Source organism: Marmota flaviventris, chromosome 9 (assembly GCF_047511675.1).
Source record: "Marmota flaviventris isolate mMarFla1 chromosome 9, mMarFla1.hap1, whole genome shotgun sequence".
In the NCBI taxonomy this organism is placed as follows: Eukaryota; Metazoa; Chordata; class Mammalia; order Rodentia; family Sciuridae; genus Marmota; species Marmota flaviventris.
The window spans coordinates 68,538,821-68,559,273 of NC_092506.1; positions in this window are offsets into that span (position 1 = coordinate 68,538,821).

The window sequence follows — 20,453 nt, forward strand, 5'->3', positions numbered from 1 at the left end:
ATATACTTTTGAAACACCCAAGAAATATAATATAGAATTTAGTTAGTGCTTTAATCATCTCCAAAAAACAGGAACAATACTTTAAAATTTGTGTACTTAATACAGATATTTATCCAAATAATTATAAATGAAGATATTGTCTAATTTTAAAGCCACAAACCTAAGAAAGCAAGGAGTACAAAAACATTATTGACCTTGAAATAAAAATAGATGGTCAAAATAGTAAATAATTGGTATTAAATAAATGTTACTTTACAAATATATTATTAATATGCTTGTTGGTTGATGATATTGATCATGTAATATTTTTATATAAATTATAAAAATGAATTAAAAGCACTGAAAATTACAAAGTTGGTTACACAGTACAACGTATAAAAAAGGCAAGGAACTTTGATCAGAGTCAGGTTGGGTTCTAGTTCTGCCCAAAATGGGCAATGTAACTTAAGCATAGTTTTTCTATCTTAAACATAAACCTGATATGAGGAGTTATGCTGATTATATCACATAATGCATATTATATGTGAATAAGGCTTGTTATATGCAATAGGTGTTTGATAAATTGCTGTGAGGATATTTATTAAAGATTTCTATAAATATAAGGGTACCTGCTTTTTGTTTTCTACAAGGTAGAATTTTGTAATGTCAAAGCTATTTGAAAGAAACAACTTGAATGAACTCTTCAGTGCATCTCCATTTTCAGTCTTGTGATTGGAACTGAAAAATACTGAACTCTTTTTGGGTACTGTTTTGGGCTAGGCCCTGGGTAAGCAAAGTACATTATTGGCACCACCCTTGGGATGGCCATAGCATGCCTGGGAAGGTGTACTTCACATGAGTCAGCAGGAAAGTGGAGCAAGAAGCTTGAGACTGTGCTGGGCTCCATGGTTTAGCCAGGTATGTGAACATTCAGTGACAAAAGCTCAGCCATTGTCTGTTTAACTGGGACATAAACACTAAAAGGTGCCTTTGTTTTCTATGCAGCCAAGTCATTGACTGTGTTTTGACAGAGATTCTACAGCAGGCCAAGCATCATAAAATAAAAACCACTTAGATGATAGTTTCAGGAGGGCAGAAAATATCCTTCTTAATTCTTGTCATTCACCCCAAGGGGCAAATGCAGTGCTTTGTGCAAAAGAAATCATCAATATCGATTTGTGAATGTGTGAATAAAATGATTTTTCTAAAATTTAGAGCATTGTGTAAATTTTACTTGCATACCTTTGTTTTGCATCTTTTTTGTACCATCATTTATCACAGATTAGTATGCTTCTTTTTCATTGATTTTTATGTATCTTCTAGTATACAAAGGCCAAAAGGACAGAATCTCATTTTATGACCCTCTCTTCCTAAGAACTCATCTCCCCAACAGATTCCTTCAGATTGTGTGCCTATAATCTGTCTTTTCGTTCTGATACATTTTTAGAGATTCTTAAATTCCCTGAATATCTTGAACTTTCACAAGAGAGAAAGAGAGTCTGCATATGCACACATTCACTTATTTAATGTTATTTAATGTTGAAATACCATAATTTTTGGATCTGTAGTCTCATGTGTTTTCTCATATATTCTGGAAAAATTTTAGCCACTATTTCCTTAAATGGCGATTCTCCCCATTTTTCCATTTCCTCTTTCTAGAACTCAATAGATAGGTATAGAAATTTTGGATCTCTCCTCCATAGTACTTAATTTTTCTTCCATTCATTCAAATTTTCCCTTTATACTAGCATCTAGAATAATCCTTAACTCAATCTTTAAAATCATTAATTCACTATTTAATTAAATCAACTACATGTTTAGTCATCTATCAATTTGTAGCCATCATATTTTTAATTTCAAGATCTCTGATTTTATTCTATAAGTGTCCAATTTAACATTTCCCTCAATTGTTCTGGAATTAAAATAGGTGTGTTGCTTATTCCACTTATGTCTGATGATGCTAAATATAACTATTCCTTTCACTTATATTTTTCATCTTGTCTTATTTGACTCCTCTGGATTTCATATTACAAAATTTCATTGATGTTCAATCTTTTCCACTATTTCTTTATTCTTATCATCAACATTGAAAAATGCTCACATTCTTTCTTCTTGAAAAAATAAACCTCCCACAAACACACATTACTTTTCTTCTAACTCCCATCTCTACCATTAACATGCAAAGCCAATGAACTTTTCCGTATTTATAATCTGCTTTTTTCCACCCTTAGGTTTTCTTTCAATCAGGCTATTGCCCCATTACCCATTAGCTAATATTGGGAAATACAATGTTTTGCTGTTCTCATTTTGCTTGACATTAATCACGGTTGGCAGCTCTCTTTTCTTCTTCTCCCTGATGCTCATATATATTTTCTGCTACCTCTCTGGGTTCTCTTTTTCCATCTAACTTGCATGATCATACTTAATTATTCAGCTGCTGAATGTTGGGATTACTCAGGATTCTGTCATATTCTCATACTCTATCTTTTCTGTAGAATCTAAATTATGCACCAAGTTTTGATAAATTCTAAAACACAAATGAATTATCAGTTTTTATATCCAAAATGGACTTCTTGTAAGAACTCTGTGCCGCTACCTAGTTCCTATATTATAATTTGACATGATCATCCCTCTGGCTCAGCTAGACAAGTATCTAAGGTCATCAATTGGCAAGTTTCTTTCTCTTCTCAAATCTAATCCATCACTGCTTTGATCTCAATGATCATGTCGCCTTAGAATTCATATGTTGAAATCCTAATCTCTCAGAAGACTGTATTAGGAAGTAGGTTATTTTGAATGATGATTAGGTGACCTTAAAAGAGAGACTCCAAAAAGCTTCCTTGACCCATCCATCAGTTGAGGGCACAGTTGAGAGGTGCTGTCTATGAACCAGAAAACAGACCTTTCCTAGACACCAAATATGCTGTCCGCTTAATCTTGGACACCTCAGATTCCACAATGGTGAGAAAAAATGCTTGTTCTTTTAAACTACTCAGTCTATGGCACTCTGCCATGGCAAACTGATAGTACTTAAACAAGTACCAATAGTTATCAACTTTATCTCTTTCTCCCTCTTTTCCACCTTTTCTCTGGTTCAAATTATTTTTATATCTAACCTGCCCTTCTAGGTTCCTATTCAATGCCTCATCTTCCTTTTTACCATCCAATCTGTGTTCTGCACTTTAACCAGAGAAATATGTTCAAGACAGAAATCATGCCACTCCTTTACATAAACACAAAACTTTTGATGGTTATTTGGATACAAATCAAAATTCTAAAAATGATTCACAAGTTCCCTCATGGCTTGACCCTGACTTCATTAGTCTCATGATCCTTTTTTCCTTCTGACTTATGGCCTCGTGAGTTTTCTTTTAGTCCTTAGACTGTAATCTGCTTATAAATGTCATAAGAACTTTGTAGCATTTCTCTGGAATCGTCTTCAATCTTACACTTCAGTCTTACACTCCTAGTTAATGCCTACACTCTATTGGCACATAAATATAACCTATGCAAGCAAACCTTCCCTCACCCCTACTGAGATCCCTGCTATCCACTGTCGTGTTATAGCCACTTATAGTTTTTGTCTATTGTCACAATTATTTTACTTATTGGATGAACCAGAGGTATTTCAGGATATCTATACATATTAACAGAATAAGAGATGATACATTAAAACTGGGAAAATTTTAAGAAAGAAGTTACAAAGGTGTGAGAATGCTATCGGGAAGCCACAAGAGACAATAATAGTGGCAAGAAAGGGGAAATATTTTTCTCTCTCCATTTAGTATCTCAGGCAAGTGGGAGCCCAGGCAGAACCAGCAAAGTGCCTGCCCAGCTTATCCACAGTTGAAAGAAATAATAAATTGTTGTTTTGAGACAAAACATCTTGCTGTAGGTTTTACAGAACAAAGTCTAATTCAAAGAGTAGGTTTTATAATTTAATTTACAAATGAGGAGAATGAGACAGGAAGGCAGTATATTGTCCAAAATTCCATATTTATTATATGTCATAGCTATAATTAGAGTTCAGTCATTTATGAATCCAAATTCCATGTCTGAGGAAACCATGATACACTACATCTCTAATTTATCTCATATTTTCTTTAGTTATTTTTAAATACTTGAAGGTGACTACCCTACTGTCCAAACTCCTTCATTTTATGGAGTAGACATTCCATTTTCTTTTTACTTTTCTTCATGAAACATGCTTATTTATCTAATTTACATGGAAATCATTCTTATTTGGAGCCCTAACAATTCATGCACATACATACACATGGAGGATATCAGCACTAAATAATGGAATCAGACTACAATAGGATAAACCAGATTTGCTAAATTTTGTCCTGTGGGCCAGGTTTGGCCCACAACCTGCTTCTATATATATCCAGAGGTCAGAAAAGATCTTATATTTTTAAATAGTTGAGAAGAAAAGAATAACATTTCATGATGTAATATATATATATATATATATATATATATATATATATATATATATATATATATAAAACTTTGTCCGTAAACAAATTTTGTTGGTTCATATTCAAACTCATTTGAGATGTATTACACATGGCAATCTTCCTACTACAAAAAATTAAATAATTGCAACAGAGTAGCACTTACAGCCCACAGAGCTGGGAATATTTCTATTTGGCCTCTTTGAGAAAAGTTTACTGAGTTTGAAATAAGGCAAGTACAAACTCTTTCCCTTTGGTCCTCTACTTCTCTTATTTCATCTTTAGCATATATATTCTTTACAGGTAGTAATGTCACCCAATTGAATGATTTCACCAAATATAGCCATTTTTTTACTAATGTTCCTAAAGTCACAACTCCTTTATTTCTTTCACTGATCTTTTGAACTAAAATGCACATTATGGAATTTAATTCCATTAAATTTTATCTTATGACTTTCAGACCATGTCTCCAGTATTTAAATATCTGATTGTATTTTTAGTCTGCTCTCCAGCATGTTTAATATTTTTCCCATGTTGGTGTTATTCACAAACTTAAGACACATAATTTCAATGTCTTTGATAAACTGATTAAATAAATGAGGAACAGAAAAGAGCCATCTAATAAAACACTAAAAATGTGAATATCCAACCTTAGTTAGAATGTTTTTTTTTTATCAGTCACACCTATACTTTGGTCATATTTTGTCCCAAGGTGATTTTTCAATATTTTAACCATTTATTTAGCACAATTATATTAACTCTCTACCCTATCCTAGACTCAACTTCGTGCTTGGAAATCATAATGAGCAGAACACACAGACATAAAGCCCATTAGAATTTTTAGCCTAGTCAGTTTAGCAAGCAAGTAATCATATCATATATCATAAGCCAGAGATGGAGATGCAAAGGAGGGTGGAGGTTCACATGTTCAAAGCTAGCTTGGGCAATTTAGCAAGACCCTATCACAAAATAAATAATCAAAAGGGCTGGGGATTCAGCTCAGTGTTAGAACACCTGTATGTTCAATATTGAGTATTGCAAAAAAAGTGTGATTCCAAACTATGATGATTGTATGAATAAACATGCCTTCAATTTTTAGATTGTATTACTAGATAGTAATGCAATTTATTGTTATAATTTCCCTATCCCCTTGAACAATATTTTGGATAACTCCATAAATGGAGCAGCTGAGGTTAGGCTAATGTGACTTGCTTTGGTAAATCTATGCTGGTATCTAGTAATCAGTGTTTCCTTGACATATGAGTCTAAAACTTCAATGTGTTTACAAATCACTTGGAAATCTTGTCACAATGTAGATTCTGGTTCAGTAGGTCTGGCTTGGAGCTTGTGATTCTGCATCACTAATAAGCTCTTAGAAGTTTCAGGCTGCTCCTCCACCTAGCTCATTCAGAGAAACAAGACTTCACTAACCAAAACAGCTCTTTAATAATGATAAGCTCCTGTCTTAAGATGACATGTAAATTTAGGAAGGCATTGTAGAAATATCATAGCAAAGAAATACAAATAGTTTAGTAGAGAACATAGGTTCTGGTGTCACACAAATGTGAATTTATGTACAGATCTGTATCTTGAAAACTAGGATCTCTACCTGGTCCTCACCTCACTGTATTTCAATTTCCTCATCAATGAAAATAGAAATAATACTTTGCTATAGAATTATTGGGAAGAATAACTAACCACAGAGTACAATAACTTTTATTAAAATAGTACCATGAATAGACTTTTGCTTTTAGGAAATTCATCTGACAGAAAGATAAAGTTTGATTCAAATGGAGAGAGAACAGGTGCATTTGGATAAATTAGATGTCTCTTCTGTTTAACCAATATTTAATGAGCATTTACTATGAGTTAGAAACTGCTAGATGCTGGGGTTATATAGTTGAATAAGGTGCAGGTTTTGTTTTAAGAGTTTAGTGGGAAAGGCAGGCTGGCAAGTAGCTATTGAACAACAAGACATTCTTATAGAACCTGGATCCACTGATTTATTTGAAAATTCAACAGGGGGGAAGCAGCTGCAATGAAGAATTGGACATAGTTTGTTGTATATATTTCAGTGGCTAGTGAAATAGTATAAAATGTGGATTATAAGAAAATAAAAATTTCATGATGGTCTGAAGTCTCAAAACCTGAGGTCATAGATTTATTAATAGTCATAAACAATGTAAAAGAAGAATCAGGTAAAGGAGGGACAAAATTGAGTTCCTTTTGCACACATTGAGTTGATTCCTCTCAGTAGAGACAAACTCAAAGTCATTTTGTAATAAAAAATTCACTGTGGATAGTAATATGTGTAATTGACACTCATTTGCAGAACTCAGGAAAAACTAGCATTCACTTTCTGGCAATTTTTGTAACAAAATACTTTACACCATGTTTGTGCATCTACTGTGCATTTTCAGATACAGAGAAAGGCATGGATGTTTATGTTTGGTGTTTACCCTGCATCAGCAGTTTAAGAAATTACTACCCTGTTTGTACTCTATTAATGACAGTCTGAATTTGGAAGGCTTGATAAGTTGTTTACAAGGAAGTTCAGAAGGAGAAATCAGTACATGTTTGCTGAATATTGTGAAAACATTTTTCTCAGGCTGTGTTGCTGGAAATGGCAATTAGTCAATGTAGGGAAACTGATATATCTTTAGACATTAAGTCACACTAAAACAAACATCCAGACCAAAGCAGTTAAGCTTCTGTGAGAATTAAGTGCAATTATGTTGATATATAAAAAGTTTCACAAAATTCATATTTGTTGCCCATGAATTCTGATCAGAGTTCTCAAAAAGAAGCCAAAAGAGAGGCTTCCATATTTGGACTTTATAGCAAATATAGTGAGGAATGGGTAAATAAGGGACTTTACAGTTTCCAGACAGAATGAATGAGTGCCTAAAGTGTTTCCAAAATTCTTTCTGTAAACTTTGCAATATATTAGGAAAGTTCATAACTATTTCATGGAATAAAGAAGTCTAATTTAGAAATAATCTTAAACAATTATGTTAGATAAGTTTATATGGTCTGTGAAAACTTTCTGGAAATTTTTCTAATTTATAATAAATCCATTTTAATCTATTTTATAAATCTGTTTGATTATTATATAATGCAGCACTGTAGATTAAATCAAATTGCTGTTAGTTTCTGATCATTCACTAGCCATTTATTGAATGTGCCAGGTAGCAGATATGTGCAAGGGATTCAGAGATGTCTTCAAGTAGTTCTGTGGTAGTCTGTTTTCTGATGCTATAAAACAACACAGACTGAGTAAATTATAATGAACAAAAAGTATTTAGGTCACAGTTCTGGAGACTGAAAATCCAAGAGCATTGCATCAGCAATTCACCAAGGCTTTTGTGCTGAGTCATAAATGGTAGAAAATCATGTGGGCACATAGAGAAAAAAAGAGAAAAGTAGGAAAATTTATTTGTATTGAAATCCCATCATAAAAATAACAGCATTTATTCATTCATGAGGGCAGAGCCCTCATGGCCTAATCACTCCTAAAGATCCCTTCTCTTAATTTTACTACAGTGGAAATTAAATTCCAACACTAATTTGGAGGGACTTTCAAACTATGGCAAGCTCATAATGCAGTAGAGCAGATAGCTAGGTGGACTTATGAAGTAGTAGATTTTTTTTTTTTTATTTAACTGAAATTAGCAGATGACACATTGGAAGAATTCAATGGTTGTTTTTATCTGCTAGTGGAGAAAAGATAAGAAAGACCTGTCATGCAGAAGGGTGAGAAATGATTCTGAGAAGTGAGTAGAGAGACAGTGGGACCGAAAGAACTAAGTTCTTTCTGTCCTCCTGCTCCAAACTGCAATGTGAGATTTCAAAGAAGGAGGGGTGTCCTATGCCCTGGTGAGGGCAGCAGCATGGGAAACCTTCCTACAAAAGGCACAGGGGGAAGCTCTGGGCTTGAGGGAGACTCAGCCAAATGCAAAAGGCCAAAGTTATTGTGATTTACATATTTCCATTTGAGGCTCCCCCCAACCCTTTCAACCCATATGGTTTTGATAATTATTTTTAAATGGAAATTCACATAGCAGCAGGCAGTAAGTATTTGAATTAGGACTTCATATTGTGAGACTCGGTGGGGCACTTGGCAAGTTTTATTTCTTCCTCCAAATAAACCAGAGGGGAAAGTTGCCATTTCTAATCCTAATTGTAGGCACTCTACTTCTTGCTCTGGCCATTAGTTCTTAATATGGAAAAGACAGCTGGTTGCTCACTCCTGCTACATGATTATACCCCCACCACCAAAACACACACTCTCAATATTTGTTAAAGAGTTGCAGAGTTGACTTATATATAAGTAACCACAGGGCATTTTAATACATGGTCAGGGTGGAGTCTGCCATTTGGCCTAGCAAACTGGTACCATGTGAGTAGTGGTTATGTCTTGATAAAATAGCATAATTCCTGGCTAATTTTCCCAAGTTGATGTGTATTTCTAATCTATTAAACTGATTCCCAAATTCTGATCCACAGAGAAGTTTTCACAAGTCCAAGAACATAAATTTTAGAACACAAGTATATTTACTTTTGCATGAGAGAGATTACCAACTATCTTTTCTTGGAAAGAATTATGGTTTTGTTCTAAATACACCTGGGATATATTTTTATTAATATTTCTTCTTTTTATTTAATGGAATTTTTAATAGGTCATAGTTATTTTGTCACAATGGTTGCCTCTAAAATATAATGTGGGAAACATATGATAAATCTCCATTTTCAAAAACTTTTCTCATTCCAGAAATCAAAAAATATTAGAAACCACAGCTATAGGCAAGAAAGTAGACCTGGGGATCTTATTGACATAGAACTAAATAATTGCTTGACCACTGGCAAAGTTAGGGCTTGGGGCAAATTACTTAGCTTCTTTGTTTTTTGTTTAGAGTGGTTATAGTTGATGTTTAATTAATAAGGTCAATGTGAGAATTAATGCTTTGGAATTAATAAAGCACTTTGAGATTTATTTGCCTTCTTCTTTTGCCCTTTTCTATACAGTTGATAACTCTGTCCTTTGGTGATAAGAAAGAATCTGTAAGTATGGTTTAATAGCTTCTGAGCACTCCTATATGCACCAGTCTACCTATAAACTGATGGACAAGGCAAGTTAGAAGCCACATGACCTCTGTATTAAGCTCATGTTAATGGTTTCAGTACTGGTTACACTTAAATAAATTACTGTTTACATTATATTCCATATCATCTGTGATAGCATATGTGAACAACTTCTGTATTTTTAGCAGAGATGACAGTGCCTGTGTCACAGAAGCTGACATTTAAATAACTGTAGATGTTACAGAAGAAAGGAACAGAGGCATATTATTCCTGCCATATTGCCATTTTCTTCTCTTATGTAGAAAAGGTTTAAGACTGAACCTCTTGGTCATGCTGTAATTCTTTCTGAATAAAAACATATTTAAGGATCACGTTAAATAATAATATGTCAAATGTCTTCTTTGATATAAGGAGGGCAACTCAAAACAGAACAGGGAGGAAGAGCATGAGAAGAAGATTACCATTAAACAGGGACGAGAGGTGGGAGGGAAAGGGAGAGAGAAGGGGAACTGCATGGAAATGGAAGGAGACCCTCATTGTTATACAAAATTACATATAAGAGGATGTGAGGGGAAAGGGAAATAAAAAACAAGAGAGAGAAATGAATTACAGTAGATGGGGTAGAGAGAGAAGATGGGAGGTGAGGGGAGGGGGGATATAGGAAGGGGATAGGAAAGGCAGCAGAATACAACAGACACTAGTATGGCAGTATGTATAAACGTGGATGTGTAACCAATGTGAATCTGCAATCTGTACACGTGGTAAAAATGGGAGTTCATAACCCACTTGAATCAAATGTATGAAATATGATATGTCAAGAGCATTGTTATGTTTTGAGCAACCAATAAAAAATAATAATATATCTTCTACTGAAGAAAAAGTAAGGGACTCTGGAAACTTGGCAATGAAAATAGAAGTAAAGAAATAAACTGAAGAAATACTGAGGATACAGGCAGAAAATTTTGCTAAAACATCATCTTGCATGCACATCACTAGCAGCTGGGAATTCCTTAGTCAGGGATTAGATTGTTTCTACTACCACATGATTAGTGACAGTTTTTTTTTTTTTCCCCTCCTACTGGCATTAAGCAAAAAGGGGCAGCTGATTAAAGAGAAGATGAGTCACTTTTAAAAGTCTTGCTTTAGGTATATAAACAAATAGAGAAAATTCAAGATAAGTAATCGTGTGATTGCCTTTACCAAGACATTAGCTTATAGTAGCATAAAGAAGAGTAATTATGACCAGTGCAGGGTTTGTGGAGGATAGTAAGAACCCCCAAATTAGGACAATTAATGATATTTTCTATGAACAACCTTAAAGGGTCAACAAATTAATTCATATCAATGTGCATAATAATGAATAAAGCCCCAAATTTCAAATATATTGGATTAAGTACAAGCAATCTTCATGAAGTATGTTGTTCAGCAATGAGCCTGAAAGCCACCAACACGACACAAATTGATTTTAGTCTAAGCAGTTAAGGAGAACAAAAATCCCAAAGCATTCTGTGTAAAACATGAAAATACAAACTTTAAGATGTTATTTGAGCAAACAACATTTTATATCTGAAAGAAGAGTCTGCCCTGATTCCCAGTGAATATATACATACCAATATCACCATGTTAACTGTGAACATTTATAGGGTGTAGGGTGAGGAAGGAGAGGAGGCATGGTTTAGAATATTGCACTGTGAGTCTCAATCCTAGTTTTTACTTTCATTAGCAGATTTGTTTTGAAGAAGTAACTCAATTTCTCTATATGTCCATTTTATGAATTGGAAAATGGGTATAACAATGACAATTTTACAACTTTGTTTTGATGATTTGAAGAGAGAGACATGAAAAGTTCTGACTATGTTTTGATACCTATTAAGTTTTAAAAATCATCTCTGTTCCCATATATGGAATAAGATGAAGTGAGAAAACAAGGAATAAATCCAGAGAATACCACCCTGCCATCTCTACAGCTTACTTCTCTTAGCTTCAGCTCACTTATTAGTTAAATGTACATGAAATTAGCCATAAAGTGTTATAGAGACAGAGTTCACAAGTGTTTAAAAAGTATTACTACATATCCTATAGTTACCTTTCTATTCCTGAGACTAATGTTTTTGTTTGCAGTATTCTAAACTACAATCAACTCACTATTTAGCCCCGTTCACTGCTGTCCATGAGAGGGGAGAGTTCTTGCGCACAGTTTCAATCCTCCCCTGGTAGGTAGACATGCCAGCTTAAGCATCATTCCCTCCACCTATTCCTGGGATGAATGTATTTCAAGCAATCTGCAGATTAACTCATGTGAAAATAATAGAGTGCCAGTAGGATTGTTTTAATGGATTTGGTCTGGATAGACTGACTATTCAATAAATCCAGTAAAACCTTGCAGCTATTTTATAGCCAAAAAGGATGCTGAGCTTTGATATTGTTCCCCTCCCCCTCTCCCCCTCTCCCATTCCTTTCTCTATGATAGGCTCATGTAACAGAGCCCAAACCTTTTTTTTTCTTCCTCATGCATAACCACTCAAATATTCACAATGATAGTGATTTATTTAAGAAAGTACATTTTAGAAATTTTATGTTTCAGATGGTAATGACAACAATGGAGTTATGATGTGTAGAATGATATGCTGATGGTACATGGGGTAGAAGTGGTGATGATCTTGGTGGCAGAAATGAAAGAAGTGAGGATGGAGGTGGTGGTAGTATTGATGGTGGTATTTATAACAGTGACCATAGGGTTTCTAGTTGTGCTAGAATGTAGACATATTTGTTTTGTAGTATTAATTAATTTTCCAGGAGTAAAGACCTCTACTGTGACTATTTTAAACTACCAGTTTATGTTAGTAACTGCTGACTTATGAAAAGATGTTAGAAATGATATCATGAGCTGATGTGGGTAAGTTCCAGTATACCACTAGAAATGTGGTGGTAGCAGCAGTGGTAGCCATGAGGGTAGTAATGGTGCTGGTGGTGATGATGTTGATGGCAGCAACAGTGGCGATGGTCAGGATGGTGGTCATGGTATTGTAATCTAGGGAGATGGTATGATAATGACATAGTAGAAATGATGATGGTTATGGTGATGGTGGTGGTGGTGGTATTAGGTTGTTAATGATGGTGGTGGTCCTGGATGGTATTGTAGCCCTTTTTTGCAAAATATTTTATCACACAAAAAGTAATATTGACTGAATTAACTCATTTAAATTTGGGAGAAATATTTGGTTGACAATATTTTATCTCTTTTTGTAGAGTAGAAAACTGGCCCTCAATGGGAAGTAAGCTTAGAGATAAGAGCAGGGACATGACGTCAGGTAGCTTTGGTGTTAGATAGCTCTGCTTTAGAATTCGAATTCTGCCCCTTCTTAACCATACAAATGTTCACAGTTATCTGTTGAGTCCAGTTATCTCACTGTGAAGATAGTAAAACTAACATCATAGTCTCAGAATTTTTATGAGAATGTTAAAATGTCACAATTACTTTTAAATTGTCTTGAGATTTTAAGATAATTTAAGTAAAAGTTAGACTGTTTTTAATAAGGGGAAATAAATTCTGACATTCTGATGATAATTTCTCATAAATAGAAGGTTTATTATTACTCTTATATTATTTTTCTTTTGTCTATTGTGTATCTTGATGAATACTCAATAGATGAGTATTTGATCGTGAAGATGGAAGACAGTTCCCTTGTCTTGTGCAATAAAAGGAGAAGAACACAGCTATCCTCAAGACAATCTTCAGAGAGGCTGCAAAGAAGAGAGAAGAGGGCAGGGGAAGAGAAGAGGAGCCAGCAAAGTGAAAATAGAATAGAATTAGATGAGAATGGCTGAATAATGGATTGTCAAAGAAACCTTGTTCTAATCAAAAAAACGTGTAAATTCTACCTTTCAAGAAAAAGATGATGAAAGAAGCTGGGGGAATGGATACCTTTGCAAGTATGATATATTAAGGGTCTCAGAAAGGGGAGATTGTCCTGGATTATATGGGTAGACTGTAAAGTGATCACAAATGTCTGAAGTAGAGGAAAGCAAAGGCATACTAGACACACAGAGAAGATGAGGAGTTGATGTAAAGATCTAGAGTTGATGTAAAGATCTAGGCAAAGGCTGAGGTGAGGCAAATAAATGCTAGAAAGTACCAGAAGGCATGAGAGACAAGGAATGAGTTCCATATAGAACACGTGGAGGGAATTTGGCCCTGTTCACACATTGATTTTCTCCCAGTGATATTAATTTAGAATTTCTGTCCTCCATAACCAAGATACTTAATATTTATTGTCTTACCCCACCAAGTTTATGATATTTTTGTTACAAAAGCCACAGAAAACTCTTCCAACTGTGATTTTTTTAAAAAAAATTTTCACAAAAGACTTTAGAGTTAACATCCTTTTAAGATTTTTAACATTGTTTTCATTGCTTCTTCATTAACCCAGCTTTAGCATTCCTTCTCAAAGAACCAAATAAAAGTAAGAAAAATTCACCAAATTCTACTGTGCCTACAGGTATTTTAGTCAAGTGGATTTGAGTTTCAAGTTTATACTCAAACGAATATAAAACTCCACATTTAGGTCCAAGAATAGCATTTAAAAAAAAAGATAGGCCCAGGAAGCAGAGGCCATGAGGATAATTTGAAAAGAAAATTTGAAGACTTTAGGAGAGAGAACTTGATTTTCCAGAGATCATACAATTGGAGAAGAGTCCAAAAAAAAAAAAATAATAATGTGGATAGAGGAATAACAGAAAAAGAAGGTTTGTAAATAATACATGAGATGCATTATAATTATCTTATTGTGTTTCATTATTATCATTATTGTTTTTCTGACTTAGCTTAGACTGCCATAATAGAGTATCATAGACTGGGGGACTTATACAACAGACATTTATTTCTCACAATTCTGGAGTCTTGAAGGCAAAGATCAAGGTGCTGGAAAATTTGGTTTTGGTGAGGGCTGTCTTCCTATCTGGAATTGAGCTGCTTCTATCTGTCCACACAGAGGTTGTCTCCTTAGCTACTCCAACAAGACCAAAAGCTGCTTGTACTAGTCAGGGTCTAGACATAAATGAGGAGATTTATGATAGAAATTGGCTCACATGACTATGGAATCCAGCCAGCCCACAATACTGTGTACAATCGGGGGAACTAGGAAATCTTGTGTTCTTATTCAGTCTGAATTTGAAGACTTGAGATTCAGGGATACTCATAGTGTAACTCCCAGTCCAAGGATGAAGGCCTGAGAACAAGGGAAATGCTGTTGTCAGTTTTAGAAGGTCCACGAACCTGAAGCTTTAATGTCTAAGGTTAGGAGAAGATGGTAGCCTCATTTCTGGAGAGAGAATTCACCCTTCATTCTCTTGTCCATTGTACTCAGTTGATCCTTTAACGGATACAATGATGCCTGCCCACCCTGGCATGGAAATTCTTTTCTGCTCAGTTTACTAACTCAAATGTTCATCTCCTGTAGAAGTACCCTCATAGACACACCTGGAAATGTCTTACCAACTATCTGGGTATCCCTTAATCCAACAAAGCTGATGCATAGAATTGACCATAATTCTTCTTTAATTTGGTTGAAGGGTAAAACCACCCTAGCAAGAGAAACTGGAGACTGCTTTACAGAGTACACTGTTAGCCTTTCAGTGACAACTGTGGTTACTCTGAACCTTGGGAATTGAACAAAAATGACTCACAGCCCTGAAAAGAGTTTAACTCCATCCCAAGAAGGCTGAAATGTCGATAGAGTTCCATTGTCTATAAATGCACAGTCACATCTAGTTGTTGAGACCTCTATCAGACTTTTCTGTTTCATGATAACCCATGTAACCTTGGTAAATTGGAATTGGTTCTTGTCTTCTTGTGTAGTCAGAACATTCTAGAAACAAATATTTGTCCCCAGCAAGAAAAAAAAAAAAAAAAAAAAAAAAACTGTGAAATCCAAAAGTTCATTCTGTTGGGAGTGTTGGGAGAATGAAGGAGAACCAAGGGGATCCCGCTGAAAGAGGGAAAGCCAAAGAGAATTCAAAAGCCCTCAGGAGAGTATGGGCCTCAGACAACACCAGTAATTATGAATTCTAGTCAGTTCTCAAAATTCAAGTGAGCTGACTTCCTGATGACTCTCACAGAAGGCAGCCATCACATTAAGAGGAAACTTGAACTGCAATCCTTCATTTTCTTTTCATTTTCATGAAAAAAAGTCGCATAATGGGAACTGATAAGAGAGCCAAATCACTGAAATATGAAAATCACAGAATTAGCATTTATCCAAATTCCTCAGCTGAGCCTATCATGGAAAGAGCTGGTTTTAATCATATCAAGTTGCGGCTTCCTGACTGTGGAGTTTCTTATGAGCTAAAACACCCCTTATTCTTATAGGCAAAATTAATGGCTCGACCAAAGAATTAGATTAGTGAAGCAAAGAGCCTTTGAAGATCTTGATGAAAAACCTCCTCAACATTTTCAAGTTGTCACCCCATGAAACAAACCTCCGTGTTAAATCCTATGGAATCAGTCAATCTAATGATCACCTCCTTCATATCTCCTGTTTTTAGACTCAAAATTTTGTCCTCTTAAAATTTTTGCTTTGAGAGCTGGGATAGTTTGCATGGTCCCTTCTCTCTCTTCCAAGGTAACCTTAAGAAAGATAAATGAGGCTCAGTAACTTTGTACGATCTGCTTTAAGTGAATTGTATCCATAGTTGTTATATTTGAAGGCTACTGACACTGTGAGCTTTTCTCTGCCACTGTGGAGTCCAGACATTATCAGGCATTTAACTCTTCTTTCTCATTGAAAGATTATTCAATTTTGATTCTCATTTGTCTGTGTAAAGGCATGATATCTTAATTTAAAAATAAAACACAAACTATTATTACACTGAGGAGCTGTTTTATTCCCACAGTTTGTTGACTATTAAGCAGTTTTTTGAATTATCATTTACATTCTCTTGGTCCCACTGAAAACCACTTTTTCACTCTGACCCTTGAAATGAAAACTTAGATAGGCAAGATGGTGAAATCATTGGATAATCTTTATGAAATATGAGCTTGACAGAACTGAAGGAGCAATTGTAGTGTATAAAGAATTACTAAAGGCTTATGTATAATGAATCTTTGGTGATTAATGCCTGCCAGGGCACATCAGAACATGGCCAAGTTCTGTGATCTCCTCTATCATACCATTGCACAGACATCCCAGCTCCTTCCTCACAAACGGACTCTGAGATGTATACCTCAGCTACTTTATTTCACTAAGTTTTGCACTGAAATATTTTCAAATGTTGCTTTGCCATGTAATTTCCCCCTTCTTTGCCCGCTGAGATTCATAATCTATTATTTATAATTGTCAATTTTCCAATTTAATTTTTTCTGTTCATAAACATATGTAAATATAAATGTGTATACTCTTAATCTTCATTATTCATAGATTTAATACATTCATCCCTCAGTATCTATGGGGGATTGGTTCCAGGGTCCCCATTGGATATCAAAATCTTTGGATGCTTAATACCATTATATAAAATAGCCCAGTATTGTATAGAACATATGCAAATATTCCCTTAGAATTTAAGTTACTTAAAATGTCTAATGCAAGTAAGCAATATGTAAATAATTATTATACTGTATAGTTTATAGAGTAGCATCAAGGAAAAACATCTACAGCTTTCAGAATAGATCCAATATATTTTCAATCCATTGAATGCAAGGATAAAAACATGCAAATAGAGTTGGACAACTATATTTGCAACTTTTCCTACTTTCTAAAGTTTTCTTGTAATCCCTCAATCAATATTTTTGTATTTGAGGTCATTCATATATTTGTACAGAGTAGTTGAAAACTATGAGTTATATGATGTATAAATTCCCAGCTGAGTTTGGACAAAGTGATGTTCTGCTACCTTATTTCAGTTTTCACAATATAAACAAATGTCTTTCGCAAAGTATATTAAGTTCAACATTTCAGTATTTTTGTGCTATTATTTGGTGATTTCACTATTTAAGATAAACCCCAAGTATAGTATTAAAGAGCTTTCTCGTGTTCTTAAAAGGAAGACGGCTGAGATGTGCATAATTGAAAAAATACATATGATCAATAAATTTTGTTCAGGTACAAATCATGGTGCTAATTGTCATGAGGTCAATGATAATGAATCCAGAATATTAAATAATATGTCTTTAAACAGAAACAATAACAAGTTTATATGTTGACAACTTAAAAAAATGGGACCAGATATTTACAGGAACCTCACCCCATATTTCCATAGAAACAATGGTGCAGTATTCTTAGCTATTTAATAGAACACAACTATCTTAAAGAACATTAATTGACCATACTGATTTAAAACAGGAGGTTTTGAGTACCTAAAGTCTAAGTGTTATGTGGGATAGAAGAGGGAGAACAGGTAGATCTTCTATTCTCAAGCCTTCATCCTTAGACTGAGAGTTGCAATATTGGCTTTCTGGTTCTTAGTCCTTTGAATTTGAACTAAGTTATTCTGTTATTCTGCTGAAATTCCTGGTTGTCTAGTTAGCAGATACCATATTGTGGGACTTCTTGGCCTCTATATTTGTTTTTTTAATATTTATTTTTTTTAGTTGTAGTTGAACATAATACCTTTATTTTATTTATTTATTTGTATGTGGTGCTGAGGATCAAACCCAGGGCCTTGCACATGTTGGGCGAATGCTCCATCGCCAAGCCACAACCCCAGCCCTTGACCTCTATATTTGTATGAAACAATTCCAATGATAAATATTCTCTTTTATATCTATATTTACATATCTTATTGAACCTGTTTCTGTGAAGAGCACGGACTAGTATAGTTTCCTAATCATTTGTGACTGGTCACCAAACTGTTATAGTGACTGGTCATCAACTATTACTGACTTCTGGACCTAATGTCTCAAAACAAAAATGTCCATCTTAAAAGTTTGTCCTGAAATTCCAGAACTCAGATCCAGATATAAAAACATAAACATTAAAAAAATGTAACAGTCATTTTCTTCCTGAAATTGATTTGACCATTATTAATCTAGAAGCATGGTATGTTAGAGTCTGAAGTGGCCCTAGATACCCTATTTTCTTATGTTTCAATTTCAGAGACAGAAAGGAGCTAAAAGTGGAAACCAAATATTTTTATTTCCAAACATAATTTCTTTGAATTACCTCACAAAGATTTATTTGCACCATACTGAAAAATGTCCCAGGACTGCTAGGCAAGTAGAAGGAAGGAACAAATGAATGTGCTTAAACACGTGAGGGATCACAGACATTCTGTGCACATAAATATGGATTAATAAAAGATGTCCAAATTAACTAAAATGTTCCTTACCTTGAATCTAGAGTAGGCATAGGTCAGCTGGAGATGATCTTATCTAAATCTGTTTGCAAATCCATAATTAAATCCAGGCACACTAGCAACTACACAAAATACTGCCCTGTAGTATTACACTTGGTTAAGGATTAATTAGATTAAAAGCTTCTAAGACTAATTCATTCAGATAAGAAAATGATAATTAAGGAGTCTATAAAACAGAATTATTCTTCCCATATTGCTTTTCTAAAGAAAGTTTTAATTATCTCCTTTTAGTCAAATTTAAAAGTATCTTTTTAGCTTAAAATATGTACTGAAAGAAAAAAATTCTATTGAGCTTCAATATCTACATAATATAGAAAAATATCCTACCATGCAATTAAAACACTAAACATGAATAACATAAGTTAGAGGCATAACATAACAGATGCTATGAGTCAATGTAATGATCCTGTCTAATTTCAAAAATTCAACCATTTGTTAATTTAGATGGATATTTATTTTCAGGGTAAAAAAATAAAACCATGAGTGATGTCAACATGGTAGAATAGGAGGCTCCTGAGTGTCACTCCTCCTCCAGATATACTGCATAACGATATACACATGAATCAATTATCCCTAGAGAGAGCAAAAATTCAGCTGAAAGATTCCAACCCCCTAGACCACTGAGAACATATCCATGCCAAAATGGGTAGGAAAAGTAGAGATAACCTGTGAACCCCCCCCCCCCACTTCACATAGTGCCTTACACTATAGAAAAACAATACCTTTTAACAGGCAACTTCTTCATAAAGGATTAGAGTGTGTATCACATATATAAGACAAAACTTTCACATTCCTTTCCAGAAGTTTTGGTTCTTAAAATGTTCTTGAGTGATGGCAATGATAGATGATCAAGACATCTCCCACAAGCATTATGAACAAAGAAAAGTTTTGAACCTCAAGAGGACAACCAGGGATTGTAGCTACCAGGATCACACTAGCTTAAAAGTTTACCTTGAAAAGAATTCGGTTGAAGTATATTTTTTTTTCCTAGCAATTTTCTATAGTTCTGGATTCTAGAAATCCAAAATTGGGAGCTTATATGACAAGTAATGATAAATCTTACACAGCCTAAATAGGAGAGATGGTATTTCTTACACTTTCTTTCCTGGCTTGCTCTAACAAAAATTTCAGCCCTACAGTCTACCTGTGTAAATAATTTAGAAGCTTCCATCACCAATAAGAGGGAAGTACTCCATCTATCTTTTTCACTGACCAGCTCCTACAAAATATTTGTGCAGTCTATTCTTGGAGGGAGATGGAAATCCTTCTCCACATCAAAGGAGAAGGAGGCACTCTCTTTGATTTCTTCCACTGCTTTCTTCAACTATAATTTCAAACCAAAAGAATCCTATTGCAAGGATTATCTGAGATTTCTGCTTGCTTGAACAGAGTGGGCACTTTCTTGCCTCCTTCTTCTATTTGTTTCAGCTATAATCCATCTCTGAAATCTCTCCTTGGAAAGAGGTTGGAGGTCTCTGCCAGCAAGATTGGAACATATGACACTCCTTGTATTCTATTCTTTGAATGTTTCTAGAATAAATTCCTTCAATTTATCACTGATTGATAGGGAATCTCTCCACGCTGTAA